This window comes from Hevea brasiliensis, chromosome 3, assembly GCF_030052815.1.
Source record: "Hevea brasiliensis isolate MT/VB/25A 57/8 chromosome 3, ASM3005281v1, whole genome shotgun sequence".
NCBI lineage: Eukaryota > Viridiplantae > Streptophyta > Magnoliopsida > Malpighiales > Euphorbiaceae > Hevea > Hevea brasiliensis.
This window is the reverse complement of record NC_079495.1, coordinates 50,400,829-50,414,144: the sequence shown is the minus strand read 5'-3', so window position 1 is coordinate 50,414,144 and position 13,316 is coordinate 50,400,829. Positions and strand designations below refer to the sequence as shown.

General features: G+C 42.1%; 1 protein-coding gene across 2 annotated transcripts in view; it reads left to right on the top strand.

Moving 5' to 3' along the window:
* LOC110653457 (OVARIAN TUMOR DOMAIN-containing deubiquitinating enzyme 11) overlaps positions 1 to 13,316 on the top strand; it is a 63,235-nt gene that overhangs the window by 7,903 nt on the left and 42,016 nt on the right. The gene's annotated exons all lie outside the window — the stretch shown is intronic.

Below are 13,316 nucleotides of genomic sequence, written 5' to 3'. Positions count from 1 at the left end.
AGAGAGAAAGTGAGCTTTGGTTGAAAATCAATGGAAGTTTGGCTATGGGATTTGAGAGCTACGGGTGAGCATTTGTGAAGGTGAGGGCTGCTGGAAATTTTGGTGGTTTTAGTCTTCATTTAGTCTTTTATTTAGTTAGTCAAAGGATGGCTAAATTGTGATTGGTCCAAATTTTCTTAATGACATCACATTATGTCATAAATGGGCATTTTATTGCATTTTCTTTTCTTTCCTCAACTACTCATTTTCAATTTAATTTCTAGCAATGTTTCTTCATATTTTATGTTATATTAATTATTTACTCAACTGGACAAGTCGGCCAAAAATCACTTCGAAGGCGAAATGACCAAAATGCCCTCCGCTTGGCTTAACGGTCAAAATCGTCTGCATCGATTGAAAAATTTTTCTAGGTATTTTCTTGGCATTCTAATGCCATAGGAACCTCAATTACCCTTCTTCTGAGTCCCAAAAATTATTTTATAATTTTTCCCTGTCTAGGGCTCCTCGTTGTAGAACCGCAACTTCCTCCTGCTACCCATCGCTTGGGCACCTACTGCTTAACTTGGTTGTATTTTATTTCTAAAATTTTTACTAAATTTTTCTTATTAATATTTGAGTTAATTATGGTTCCCGACTTTAGTTTAAATATTTTTCCGGACATTCTAGCTGTCCAGACCGACACCGGTCACCGGAACAGTAGAATGTACGGAGTGGTTACCGGGAGGGTGTTACAACTCTTCCCCTCTAATTTAAATTTCGTCCTCGAAATTTACCTGATGCAAACAGTTGAGGGAACTGTTGCCTCATCGACTCTTCACTTTCCCAAGTTGCCTCCTCGATGTTGTGGTGCCTCCAAAGCACTTTCACCAATGAAATTTACTTGTTTCTCAACTCTTTCACTTCCCGAGCCAGGATCCGTAGAGGTTCTTCTTCGTATGTCAAATCCGGCCGTATTTCAATTTCTTCTCTGGAGATGACATGTGAAGGGTCTGAGCGGTATCTTCTGAGCATGGATACGTGGAACACATTGTGGATCTTGTCCAGCTCTGGTGGTAAAGCTAGCCTATAGGCCACTGGACCCACACGTTCAATGACTTCATATGGGCCAATGAACCTAGGGCTTAACTTACCTTTCCTTCCAAACCTCAATACCTTCTTCCATGGTGACACCTTGAGGAACACTTTGTCGCCAACCACATATTCTATTTCTTTCCTCTTCAGGTCGGCATAAGATTTCTGTCTGTCCGAGGCAACCTTCAAGTTGGCTTTGATTAATTTCACTTTCTCCTCAGCCTGTTTCACTGTGTCCGCCCTACCACTTGTTCGCCAATTCACCCAAAGACACCTGAGTTCTACATTTTCTCCCATACAAGCTTCATATGGGGCCATTTGAATGCTAGCTTGGTAGCTATTGTTATATGCAAACTCGCGCTGGGAGGTATCTATCCCACTTTCCTCAAACTCAATGACACAACTCTCAAAGATATCCTCAAGGACCTGACAAGTATTTCACGTTATTGTTATCATTTCAATTCAATATTTGTATCAATTTCATTGGTTTCAATTATTTACCTGGATTACTCTTTCAGATTGCCCATCCGTCTGAGGATGGAAAGCTGTGCTGAAATGGAGTTGTGTACCCAAGGATTCATGCAACTTCTTCCAAAATCTTGATGTAAACCTTGGGTCTCGATCAGATATGATGGAAAGTGGAATTCCATGCGCCTAACTATCTCACCGATATACACCGCTAACCTCTCTAGTGAGTAGTCAGTCCTAACTGGCAGAAAGTGTGCTGACTTTGTCAATCTATCAACTATCACCCATACTGCATCATGCTTCTTCCGGTTGAGAGGTAGACCACTTACAAAATCCATGGTGACCCGATCCCATTTCCATTCGTATGCGATAGGTCGAGCAAACCCGATGGAACTTGATGTTCTCGCCTTGACTTGCCGACATGTCAAGCATTTAGTCACATAGTCGGCTATGTCTTTCTTCATACCAGCCACCAATATCAAGCTTCGTGTCATGATACATCTTTGTACTTCTGGGTGCATAGCATATACACCGTGTGTGCCTCTTTTAGAATATCGCCTTCAATTCCCCATTATCCGGTACACACGTCTTCCTTTGAAATACAGACACCCATCCGCTTCGCCTCATAGTCGCTTGCTTTTCCTCCGAGATCTTGCTCATAATAGCCATTAACTTCTCATCTGCCTTTTGCCCATCTAATATCTGCTGTAGCAGGTTTGGCCTCACTTGCAACTCAGCCAAAATAGCTCCATCTCGAACCAAGGATAGACGGGCATTCAATGATCTCAAGGCTGTCATGGATTTTCTGCTCAAAGCATCAGCAACTACATTTGCCTTCCCAGGATGGTAATCAATTACACAGTCATAGTCCTTCAGGAACTCAATCCATCGCTCCGCTCTAAGGTTGAGCTCCTTCAGGTTGGCAAGTATTTCAGCTTTTGTGGTCCGTGTAGATGTAACACTTTTCACCATACAAATAATGCCTCCATATCTTCGGGCATAAGATAATTGCTGCAAGCTCCAAATCATGGGTAGGGTAATTTTGTTCATGTGGCCTTAGCTGTCTGGAAGCATAGGCGATCACTTTCCCCTCTTGCATCAATACACACCCTAGCCCATTATGAGAGGCATCACTGTAGACCACAAAGTCCTTTCCTGACACTGGCTGTGTTAACACTGGTGCCTCTGTCAACATAGCCTTCAACTTCTCAAAACTGGTCTGACACTTGTCATTCCAGTCAAATCTGACATTCTTGTGTAACAACTTGGTCATTGGAGCAGCTATTAGGGAAAATCCCTTCACAAATCTCCTGTAATACCCAGCTAGCCCCAAGAAACTTCTGACCTCAGTTGTATTTCTGGGAGGCTTCCATTCCATCACTGCTTCTATTTTCTTGGGATCCACCCTAATCCCATCAGCTGACACTATGTGTCCAAGGAATGCAATCTCATCCAACCAGAAGTCACACTTGGACAACTTAGCATACAGCTTCTTTTCTTTCAGGGTTTGCAGAACAATCCTCAAATGCTCATCATGTTCTTCCCTGGTCTTGGAATACACCAAAATGTCATCAATAAAGACCACTACGAACCGATCTAAATGTGGATGAAAGATACGGTTCATAAGGTCCATGAATGCCGCAGGTGCATTTGTTAGGCCAAAGGGCATCACTAAAAACTCATAATGCCCATATCGGGTCCTGAATGCAGTCTTTGGCACATCTGCATCCTTCACCTTCAATCGATGATACCGATCCGAGATCAATCTTGGAAAATACTCCGCTTCCTTCAACCGATCAAACAGATCATCAATTCTAGGCAACGGATATTTATTCTTTATCGCACTTTATTCAACCGCCAGAATCAATACATAGCCTCAAAGTCCCATCCTTCTTCTTTACAACAAAGATCGAGCTCCCCATGGTGACACAGGCGTATGAACCCCTTATCAAGCAACTCTTGCAAATCGAAGTTTTCAACTCCTCAATTCATGGGTGCCATCCTATAAGGAGCAATGGAAATGGGTGCAGATCTGCAGTTGTCTCAATAGCAAATTCGACTTCCCTTTCTCGTGGCAAACTGTGCAACTCTTCAGAAATACCTGGGAAGTCTCTCACTGTGGGTATGTCACTTAGGTTTGGCTTAGCTCGCTAGTATCCACCACATGTGCTAGGTAGGCTTCATGCCTTTTCTCATCATTCTTCTTGCAATCGTGGTCGAGATGACAATGGACCGTAAATCGCCCTTTCCCCACAACCGTGATCTCATTACCCTCTCAAGTTTTTAGAGAAATTCTCTTCAATTTGCAATCAACTATTGCTCGATGACGTGACAACCACCCATTCCCAATATCACGCCAAACTCATGGAAGGGTAACTCAATTAAGTCCGCCAAGAATTCATACCCTGAATCCTTAAAGGGCAACCCTTGTATACCTTGTTCACTACCACATCGTGACCCAATGGATTAGTGACCGTAATGTCTTGGTCACTCTCCCTACCAAGATCCCCTTCTACGGGTAGATTGATGCAAATGTATGAATGAGTGGATCCCGGATCCACCAATGCATGCACAGGAGTATTGTAGAGGGAGAACGCACTCGATGACGCCCGGCATCTTGCTCCTCCTGAGCTCTCAGGGCATAATTTCTGGCAGGTGGTCTGTTATCTGGCCTCTCTGCTGGCTCAGATGCAGGCCTTTGAGATGGTCCCACAGCTTCGAATTTACTAGACCTTCTACCCCTTGGTGGTGCAGAGCAGTGTCCGTCGCTTGTGTTGGAGCAAATTGTAGTAGTTCTGCGTGGCGCCTCGCTTGATGTTCTCGACCCACATCTCAAGCAAGCACCAGTCACTCTCCAACATTCCCCCTTGTGCCATTTCTGACAATGTGGACACGCAGAAGATGTTGGGGCTGGTCCCCTGAACCCCATCCCTGGAGAGCTGCCCACTGATGGTGTGGACTGACCTCTCCTAGGGGTGAATCGTGGCTCTGACCCCGAGACCGACTTCGCCCCGTGGTCGACCCGATCTCTATGCAGAGGACCCTTAAACTTCTTCCCCGATGCAGAGCCGAACTAGATCGACCCGGCCCCTCTTCTCGCTCTCTCTTCTAGTCCACTCACTAATTCTCACTTTTTCAACCTTTATGGCAGCTTCCACTAACTTGGTAAATTCGGTGATTCCCAAGGCAGTGAGCCGAATCTTGATGTTATCATTTAGTCCCTCTTCAAATCTCTTGCATCTTTCAGCTTCATTTGGGACTATCTCCCTTCCATAGCGGCTTAATCGGACGAATTCTTTCTCATACTCACCATCGAAAATTGTCTTTGCCTCAGTTAATAAATTCTCTTCTTCTCTCTTCCGTATATACAAGCATCACATACTTCTTCTTGAACTCTGAGAGAAAGAAGTCCCAAGTTACGCCTTCTCGTCGCACTTCATCGACACAGTGTCCCACCATCCATAGGCATCATCTTGCAAGAAAGAGATGGCAGCTTTCTGTGTTTTGCTCGAGTGCAGTGAAGTTGTTTTAGTACTCGCCTGCTCGTTCAACCAATTCTCTGCAATGAGTCATCTTCCTCTTACCATAGAAATCCACCGCCCCAAATTTTCTTAACCTTTCCAGTGTGATTTCGCTGTGGAGCCGGTGGTGGTGGTGGTGGTGGTGCTGGCATTACCTCACCATCTGCTAAAGAAGTCGGCCATTTGTTGGAACATGGCTCGTGGAGGCCGAGCAGCTCGCTTGAGTCGGGCGAGCATTCTCTCATGCCCCAGCCTCGCCATCGCAGTGGAGCATGACTCTCCACTTCCTCCTCAACGGCTCTGAGATGAAGGATCCATATCCTATTCAAAATAAGAAAGATAAACAGATCTGCGTTAGTGTCACCTCGACTCTTACAAATGCAATGCATGGTATGGACTCGATCTAGGACCGTAAACGCCTAAACTGCACTGATACCACTAAATGTGACACCCTTACCCGTACAAGATACCCGAGTAAGTAATGCCACCGTGTACCAAGCACACTCTAATATTCCTCAATTAATTTAGACAATGCTTTTGCATATAATTTATGAAATACAATTTATTTAAACCATTCATCAAAAGTATCATTCATTTAAGGTTCCAAAATTTTAAAGAAAATCCATGAGTACCGGCTAAAAATGGAGAAAACTGCTCTTCTGAACTGTTAAAAACACTTCCAATAGACAAATTCATTCATTCTCAACTTCAATATCATCACAAAACTCAATATCAAGGTTTCAACAATTTTTCGCTGTGTTTCAACAACCTTTTCATTTCTTAACATCCATTTCTCATATACAAGCAATAAATACAGGCTCAAATCTTGCATTCATAGTCATAACTTTCATTATTTACATAAACATCAAAATATATTACATGAGTTCAAATACATATGAGAAAATACAAATCGCTACAAAATATCAAAATGACAAAATGACACCTAGTGCCCTACCGATGCAATCGCAGTAGTGAGGTGACATGCATAATCGAGCGTAATCGCCGATGGACTCACCTACCAGTGGTCTACTGGGCTCACGATCGGGATCTCAAAGACTCTACGCGTGGCAAGCAACGCGCTAAGCAATAATGCTTAGTGGTGCAATAATATAATAGAAGAAAATAGCAAGAAAATAAATGTGTATGCAAAGTGTATACTTTCTTTGTTTGATTTTGGTATATTCATTAATTCATTAACTTTGTTCACTTTTATTCATTTGGTTGCCCCAAGTAACCTACACTAGACGACTGGACTGGATAACGGGTAAACTGGCACTGGGTACCTAGTACCTCGCCGCCACACCATCGGTCACATATGCATCTCCCAGGCAAATGCAATGACTAACAATGTCAGAATAATATCGTGCACAAGGCCAAGTCTCAATGCAAAGTCGAATGGCTAAAAGCCATGAAATCACAGAATGGCATTATTGCCATGTGCAGTACTGCTAACGGAACCCTATTGGCATGCCAAACTATCCAAACCAATCTTGTTAGGTATACTAGGGCATTTGAAACTCTTAAATTTGTCAATTTGTGAATTTCAACTTTTTTGGTGTCACTATTCATCATTGGTCAACAAAAATGTTGACTTTTAGCATAAAAATGTGTACATCAACTTTGGCACTCCCAACATACCACATTTGGTGTTTAAAACTTGTTGGCATTAAGTGTTTTTGCAATTTCAAAGTGAAACTCAAAACTAGCAGAATTTTCAGTTTTGGGGAGTCAAGTTCACTGTTCCATTGGACACTGTTACTGTTGAAATTTGAAGAAATGTAAAACATGAAAGTTGTTCCTTATTTTGTCTAGTTGAATTTCCTTTTTTGAATCACTCCATTTGGAGTTTTGTAGCTCCAGATATGGCTCAAAAACCCAAGCTGGCCGGATTGCAAAATCTGCAGATTTACCATATCTATAGTAACATGAACAGTGACTTGAGTCACTTGTTTGACTGGGTTCTGGCCATAATTTGGGGTAGGTTCCTTCATGAAAGTTGTTTGTCTATGTCTTAACTTGTTGCTGTAAAAATTTCAGACCAATTGACCAAATCTACAGTGAGTTATGGCCAAATGAACAGTTACTGTTCATTTGGTCAAATTCTGCAGAGGCAGTTTCAGGGTTCCGGATTGGGGCCAAGTTTTGGTCCTCTTGCTTTGGTCTTTTGGGCATGGTTTCTTCAGCAAAAATGTGCCATTATAAGCCTAGTTTCATGTCCAATTGGCCAAACTTCAATTGGACTTACACAGCCCAAGTTATGGCTGTGCAAAGGGACTGAAATTTCAGTCCCTATGCTGCTGTCCATAGGCAGATTTCACCTTGAGTTTGCCATCCAATTTTTCAGTTCTAATTAGGGTCAACCTACCTAAAATGGTCACTAATTGACCATTAAAAAGTTCCCTAACCATTTCCTAAGCTAAGTCACAATTTCACCTACAAAACCCTAATGTCCAAACTCATTATTCATACACTTTGATTAACATACTTACTTAAGTCTCCATGTATATTAATACTTTAACCATGATTTCCAACCATTCTAAGCTTATCAAACAATCAACCTCAATCTCCCATAGGGCTGCCTAAATTCTTTGGTAGAGATACACATGGATTTGTTTCATTATTTCACAATTTTTCATTCATTACAAGCATAGATCATGGAACTAATGAGTTTTAAACTTCATATATGCACTAACCTTGTTTGGGCAGATTTTTCCCCACTCAAAACTTCACTTTCCTTCACTTTCTAGGTTGCCAAACACTTCCCCAATATGAGTGGATAACTTTTAATGAAAGGGGTTTAGGGTTTATGGTGAAAAGAAGAGAGAAAGTGAGCTTTGGTTGAAAATCAATGGAAGTTTGGCTATGGGATTTGAGAGCTACGGGTGAGCATTTGTGAAGGTGAGGGCTGCTGGAAATTTTGGTGGTTTTAGTCTTCATTTAGTCTTTTATTTAGTTAGTCAAAGGATGGCTAAATTGTGATTGGTCCAAATTTTCTTAATGACATCACATTATGTCATAAATGGGCATTTTATTGCATTTTCTTTTCTTTCCTCCACTACTCATTTTCAATTTAATTTCTAGCAATGTTTCTTCATATTTTATGTTATATTAATTATTTACTCAACTGGACAAGTCGGCCAAAAATCACTTCGGAAGGCGAAATGACCAAAATGCCCTCCGTTTGGCTTAACGGGTCAAAATCGTCTGTACCGATTGAAAAATTTTTCTAGGTATTTTCTTGGCATTCTAATGCCATAGGAACCTCAATTACCCTTCTCTGGAGTCCCAAAAATTATTTTATAATTTTTCACCCGGTCTAGGGCTCCTCGTTAGAATCAAGAACTTCCCTCCTGTTACCCATCGCTGGGCACCTACTGCTTAACTTAGTTGTATTTTATTTCTAAAATTTTTACTAAATTTTTCTTATTAATATTTGAGTTAATTATGGTTCCTGACTTTAGTTTAAATATTTTTCCGGATATTCTAGCTGTCCGGACCGACACCGGTCACCGGAACAGTAGAATGTACGGAGTGGTTATCGGGAGGGTGTTAAAAATGAAGTGAATAGTAACACCAAAACTTGAAATTCAAAAATTGTAAAACTTAAAAATGTAATATGCCCTAGTATACCTAACAAGATTGGTTTGGATAGCTTGGCATGCCAATAGGGTTTTGTTAGCAGTACTGCATATGGCTTCATGCCATTCTGTGTTTCATGGCTCCCATGCCATTCTGTGACATAATAGCCTTTGGCTATGTTATTTGAGTTGATATACTTGGGTTTTAACCCTGATAATTGTTACAGCTTATTAGCTGTTCTGTTGCACACCGGGAGACACAATGTGACCGATGGTGTGATGGTCCGAGGTACTTAGTACCCAGTGCCAGTTTACCCATTTATCCAGTCCAGTCAACTAGTATGGGTTACTCGGGCAATGATAATAAACCTTACCAAATTTTAAGTGAATAATACTGCAAATAATACCAGAAATTAAGTCTACCCAAAAATGAAATCATACATTCTGCATAATTATTTTATTCTATTTTATTTTATTTTATATTATCACCACTAAGCAGAATTGCTTAGCGCGTCGCTTTTGCCACACGCAGGTACTGGAGACCTAGCTAGGGAGCCCAGCAGACATCAGACGGGTTGAGCCTTCAAAGCTGCATCCGGGGTTCAAAGTCACCTCACATCTGCACTCCATAAGGTAGGACATTAGGACTATAGGTGGCCCTTTTGTGTTTTTGCATTTTGTATTAGTTTGGATTGTAACTCCTGTAATTATATATTGATGTAAATATATGAAATTTTATATTATTGAGATTTTCTGCATAATGTATGTTGATAAATGAAATGTTGAGAATTATTTGTGAATATGCTTCAAGTGATGAAGTGAATAAAAAGGTTTTGAAAATAGTATTGTGATTTGAGATTGAGATTTTGAGATTGACTTGAATGTGTATAATGGAGTTTGGATTTGGAAATTATTTTGGAAGTGTTTTTAAACAAGTTCAGAAGAACTGTTTTTCCAATTTACAGCCGACACTCTGCCGGATTTTCCATAAAATTTGCAGATAAATTCAGATTTATCAAAATTGAAAATAAATGAATTAAAAGAGATAAATTGTAATAGAAATATAAATTGGTGCTCCAGCACACTGTGTGGCATAACTTGCTCAGCTACACTGTAGACGGGTTAGGGGTGTCACATTTAGTGGTATCAGAGCATCGGTTTAGGCGTTTCTGGGCCTAGATAGAGTACACACCATTGCATTGCATTTGTAAGTGTTTAGGTAACACTGATGCAGATCTGTTTGTTTTCTTATTTTGAATAGGATATGGATCCTGCTTTACAAAGAGTAGTTGAGGAAGAGGTGGAGAGTCGTGCTACACCAAGGGCTGAATCTGGGGGCAGGGTAGAATCTGCTCCACCAGCAGCTGAGGCACCTGTCCAACCTCAGTTTGCTCTATTTCAGCAAATGACTGAATTCTACCGGCAAATGATGGGGGCAATTCCACCACCACAACCACAGCCACAACCACCACCAGCACCACAGAAATCTCATTTAGAGAAATTGAGAAAGCATGGGGCTGTGGACTTCTTTGGGAAGAGGGAGGATGATCCCATGGCCGCAGAAAACTGATTGGATAGAACCATCAGAGTGCTGAAACAGCTAAATTGCACCCCCGAGCAGAACCTGGTGGGTGCTATGTCCCTACTTCAGGATGATGCATATCAGTGGTGGGACACAGTAACCAGTGAGGTGCAACCTGAACGGATCACCTGGGAATTCTTCCTCACAGAGTTCACGAAGAAATATATTAACAAAGTGTATTTAGAAGAACGAAGAAGGGAATTTATCAGTTTGAGATAGAGACAATTGTCAGTGGCTGAGTATGAGCGTGAGTTTGTCAGACTGAGCCGGTATGGGAGGGAGATAGTCCCTACAGAGGAAGAGAGGTGCAGACGGTTTGAAGAAGGGCTCAATGACAACATCAAAGTCATGATCATAGCACTGGAGATCACGGATTTTTCTAAACTGGTAGATGCAGCATCAAAAGTGGAAAGGGTCAGAATCAATGAACAAAATAGAAGGGAAAGACAGCAGAAGAGGGGTTCAGATCAATCCAGTACATTTTCTACTCCCAGTAAGAAGAGTAAGGGTCCTCCTACTCAGAGTTCAGGACCACCACAAGGTCAGGGCCGCCTCGTGGGCCTGCACCACGCTCACACCTAGGAGAGGCCACCCACCCCATCAATGGGCGCTCTCCAGTGGACGGTGTTTAGGGACCACCGTGATCTTCTCGCTTATCAAGATCACAAAAGTGGCATAAGGGGGAATGTTGGCGAGTGACCAATGCATGCTTATGGTGTGGATCGACAGAACATCAGATCAAGAATTGTCAGAAGGACTACTATAGTTGCTCCAACACAAACCGGCTGCACTGCCTCCGCACCACAAAGGGGTAGGAAGCCCGTAAACCCGAGGCACCGGGTCCATCATCGAGGCTCGCATCCGAGCCACCGAGAGGCCAGACACTAGAATACCAACCAGGGCCTATGCCATCAGAGCTCAGGAGCAAGATGCCCCGAATGTCATCAGGGGTACGTTTTCTCTCTACAACACTTCTGTACATGCATTGGTGGATCTAAGATCCACTCATTCCTACATTTGCATCAAACTACCCATAGAGAGGGGAGTTCCAGTAGAGGAGAGTGATCAAGACATTCTGGTCATAAATCCACTAGGCCACAATGTGGTAGTGAATAAAGTGTATAAAGGTTGCCCGTTGAGGATTCAAGGGTATGAATTCTCGGCAGACCTAATTGAGTTGCCCTTCCACGAGTTTGACGTGATTTTGGGTATGGACTGGTTGTCACATCATCAGGCAATAGTTGATTGCAAATTGAAGAGGATTTCTCTGAAAACTTTTGAGGGTAATGAGATTACTGTTGTGGGAGAAAGGACAGATTTCCTGTCCAATGTTATCTCAGCCACAATTGCAAGAAGATTAATAAGAAAAGGCTGTGAAGCTTACCTAGCACACGTGGTTGATACTAGGCAAGCTAAGCCAAACCTGTGTAATATACCCACGGTAAGAGACTTCCCAGATGTATTTCCTGAAGAGTTGCCTGGTTTACCACCAGAAAGGGAAGTCGAGTTTGCTATTGAGGTAATGCCGCACAAAGACCCATTTCCATTGCTCCTTATAGGATGGCACCCACTGAATTGAGGGAGTTGAAAACTCAGTTGCAAGAGTTGCTTGATAAGGGGTTCATACACCCCAGTGTGTCACCATGGGAAGCTTTGGTGCTATTTGTGAAGAAAAAGGATGGAACCTTGAGATTGTGTATTGATTACCGGCAGTTGAACAAAGTAACTGTGAAGAACAAATATCCATTGCCCAGAATCGATGATCTGTTTGATCAGTTGAAAGGAGTTGGTGTATTTTCAAAAATTGATCTCAGATCAGGGTATCATCAGTTAAGGGTAAAGGATGCAGATGTGTCAAAAACTGCATTCAGAACCCGGTATGGGCATTATGAATTTTTAGTGATGCCGCTTAGGTTAACAAATGCACCAGCAGCATTTATGGACCTTATGAACCGTATCTTCCATCCATATCTAGATTGGTTTGAAGTGGTCTTTATTGATGATATTCTGGTGTATTCCAAGACCAGGGAAGAACATGATGAACATTTGAGGATTGTTCTGCAAACCCTGCAAGAAAAGAAGCTGTATGCTAAGTTGTCCAAGTGTGACTTCTGGATGAGTGAAATCTCCTTCCTTGGACACATAGTATCAGCTGAGGGGATTAGAGTGGATCCCAAAAAGATAGAAGCAGTGATGGAGTGGAAGCCTCCCAGAAATACAACTAAGGTCAGAAGTTTCTTGGGGCTAGCTGGGTATTACAGAAGATTTGTGAAGGGGTTCTCTCTTATAGCTGCTCTAATGACTAAGTTGTTACACGAGAATGTGAAATTTGGCTGGAACGACAAGTGCCAAGCCAGTTTTGAGAGACTAAAGGCTATGTTGTGAAGCACAGCATGTTAACACAACAAGGTCGAGAAAAGACTTTGTGGTCTGTAGTGATGCCTCACATAATGGGCTAGGGTGTGTATTGATGCAAGAGGGGAAAGTGGTCACCTATGCTTCCAGGCAGTTAAGGCCACATGAACAGAACTACCCTACTCATGACCTGGAGTTAGCGGCAATTATCTTCGCACTGAAGATATGGAGGCATTATTTATATGGTGAAAAATGCTACATCTATACAGACCACAAGAGTCTAAAATATTTGCCAATCCAGAAGGAGCTCAATCTTAGATAAAGGCGATGGATTGAGTTCCTAAAGGACTATGATTGTGTGATAGATTATCATCCTGGGAAGGCAAATCTAGTTGCTGATGCTTTGAGCAAGAAGTCCATCACAACTTTAAGATCACTAAATGCCTATCTGTCCTTAGCTCAATATGGAGCTATTTTGGCTGAGTTGCAAGTGAGACAGATACAGGATGGGCAGAGGGCAGATGAAAAACTAATGGCCATTGTGGGTAAAATTCCAGAGGGAAAGGAAACTGAATATGAGGTGAAAGCAGATGGGTGTTTGTTGTAACACCCCTAAGTTCGGTAGTGCTGCTCATTGCCCGGTGACTGTCTTGCCCTGGACAGCTTGGATGCCTAGAACCACACCTTGATATGAGAGAGGAGACATAAATAATGAAATACAAGAAAAGAAAATACAAGAAA